The following is a 2,983-nucleotide window of genomic DNA, read 5'->3' on the forward strand; positions in this document are numbered from 1 at the left end:
GAAACTACCAGCTATTCCATGGGAGAAAGATGAGGCTTTCTGCTCCCATAAAGATTTACAGCCTCGGAAACCCTGTACAGGGTCACTATGAGTCAGAACTGACTCCTCGGCACATAACCACCACCACCAAGTATGAAGGGAGTCCTGGTGTGGTGCTGAAGAGTCGGCACTGCAGTACTATAATTGTAAAGTCAGCCGTTCAAACCCACCAGCTGCTTCTCAGAAACCCGGTACAGAGTCGCTATGAGTTGCCAACTCGTCAGCACTTAACAAACAACAGCTAGGCATGAAAACTGAATGTCTTACCAAAGAATAGCACGGTTTAAAGTAACCAAAGGGCATATAAAGAGAGAAATTAGGTCATATAAATGAACATTTTTAAAGGTATTTGCTTCTGATATTTTAATTTGGCAATATACAGAAATATTCCAACTTTTAAGAATAACAAGGGCTTCATCAGCTCCTGACAAAGGCATGAGCAGAAATTATATTTTCTTTCTTAAGAATTAGTAACCATTCTGGAGAGGAAAATTCAGTAGTTACTAATCTGGCTCACTAGAATTGTGTGTTTCTAAGGTGTGGTGCTGTGGGTTAATGTGCCAGACTGCAAAGCTGTTTAAACTGTAAGGCACATGGTTCAAGCTCACCAGCTGCTCCTCGGAAGCCCTATCCAAGGTCACTATGAGTCGGAATCAACTCAGCAGCACGTAACAACATCAGTCATCGTCATTAGTTGCATTTGGAGTCCTGCTGTGGTGCTGTAGGATAATGGAAGGTTGTTTTGAACCATTAGGTGGGTGGTTTAAAACCACTAGCTGCTCCTCAGAAACTCTATATAGGGTTGTTGTGAGTCAGAGCCTACTCAAAGGCACTTAATAACAACTAGAGTCTTAGAAAAAGGAGCTCTGGTAGCATAGTGGGTTATGAGTTGGGTGCTAACCTCAAGGTCAACAGTTCAAATCTACCAGTTGCTCCTAGAAAGAAAGATGAGGCTCTCTGCTCCTGTCAAGATTTATATCCTCAGAAACCCTATACAGGGTTGCTAGGAGTCAAATCTGACTCCACAGCACATAACCACCACCTCCACCAATCACAGAGAAAGTAAAAAATTTTCCAGTTCTGGAAAATTATTGGTGAAATGGCATTATGACTTGTCAGAACTTTAAAGAAGCAATGTATTGTTTCATATCAAAAACTTAAAATGTAAAAAAAAAAACAAAAAACTTTTAAAATGTTTAGACTTTTTTCACTTAGTAGTCTAACCAGAGGACTTCTGATGTGGCTTTGTAAGATCAGCACTGGACTATGTACCATAAGGTTGGCAGTTCAAGCCTACCAACAGATCCTAGGAAACCCTATACAGGGTCACTATGTGTTGGAACCCACTGGATAGCACTTAACATAAACAAGTGTAACCAGAGGAGGTCATTTGCAAAGGACAAATTGAATTGATATTTTAGTAATTAAAATTTCAAAAGAACTTAATGATAAAAAGGAGATGGGTGCTATGTCAATGAATAGGCTATTTGCATACTGGCTGAAAGATTATTTGTAAATACCTCCTTTAAATTTAAGAATTGAAGAGGTCCAAGAGCTGAACAGAAAATTTCAAAGATCAGCTCGAGAAGATAAAACCAAATACTATAATAAAATATGGAAAGATTAAGAGTTAGAAAACCAGAAGGGAAGAACACGGTCAGCATTTCTCAAGCTGGGGGAACTAAAGAAAAAATTCAAGCCTCTCGTTATTGAAAGATTTTCTGGGCAAATTATTGAATGATGCAGAGGGCATCAAGAAAACATGGAAGGTCCTCTCAAGGCAAATCCCCTCCCAAGACTAAGACTCAACAAAATACAAGCTCTGATAGGTGACCACACACATCACCGATAGGGGGAAGTGGGGTAAAAGCAGCCATGAAGCAGCAAGCTAAGCCCTACATTGTTCAGTGGGCTTCTGGGGACCTGGTTGGCAAGCAGTGTGAGGAGACTTGGGGACTCTTGGGCCCAGAGTCAGTGGCGTGGCCACGGAGGACTCGAGAGGAGAGTGGAGCTACCAGCTGATGGGAAGAGAAGGCATGTGCACAAGAACGCCCACACTTGCAGATGGTACCCACGTGACCTGGACCAGATGACTGGATGATCAGAGCTCAACCAGGAGAAGAAAGAAGAGGGGAAAAAAAAGAGTGAGCTGATACAATCTGATGAACTTGACCTATACCTATGGATGCAGTGACTCAAAGGAAGGAACAAATCCTTACAGCAAGAAGCATTCCCACCCCCTCCACATACACAGTAGACAGAGATGGGCAACTTGGACATTGGATACCCAAATGGGGAGGGAAGACTACAAAGGCAAGAAGTGACTGGCTTACAAGCTTTCAAGAGGGAACCTAGAGCTAGGGGGCATGGAGGAAAGCAGAATCTCCAGTGAGTACTATCCAATCTGTCTAGGCGGAGCTGATGAAATGAAATACACATGGGTAACTCGTGATAATGTAGTGAATAATGGTTATCAAGACTGATTATGAGGGTTGGAAATGCAAAGGTACATGTTTTGTAGCAAGGAAGGGAGTGATTAATTCTCCAGTCTAGGAGCAGAGGTCTCTAGGACCATCAACGGAGAAAAGCCGAGAGCGGGACCCTACCCTGAGAAGCAGAGATGCCTGAGATAGAGACAGACAATGATGTGGAGTGATGAAGTGGCTGGGGACTTTGGATCCAGAGAGGGAGGGGGAAGGGTAGGGGTCGGGTTTCTAGGATATACCCTTTGGTCGGTTGATGATGCATGGAGGGGATTGGAACCGAGGCAATGAAATGATATACGATGGAATGAATGTAAAACTAAGGTTCTCTCATGTAAACTATCATATAATTCACAATAAAACATTAAAAAAAAATTAGAAAAGATGGAAGGAATACACAGAGTCATTGTACCAAAAGGAAATGGTTAATGTTCAACCATTTCAAGAGGTACCATATGAAC

The 2,983-nt window shown here is 42.2% G+C and overlaps 1 protein-coding gene across 1 annotated transcript in view; it reads left to right on the forward strand.

Annotated features, from left to right (window-relative positions):
• Window positions 1–2,983, forward strand: part of TOPAZ1 (testis and ovary specific PAZ domain containing 1) — a 109,626-nt gene that overhangs the window by 41,335 nt on the left and 65,308 nt on the right. The gene's annotated exons all lie outside the window — the stretch shown is intronic.

Source organism: Chrysochloris asiatica, unplaced genomic scaffold (assembly GCF_000296735.1).
Source record: "Chrysochloris asiatica unplaced genomic scaffold, ChrAsi1.0 scaffold00124, whole genome shotgun sequence".
In the NCBI taxonomy this organism is placed as follows: domain Eukaryota; kingdom Metazoa; phylum Chordata; class Mammalia; order Afrosoricida; family Chrysochloridae; genus Chrysochloris; species Chrysochloris asiatica.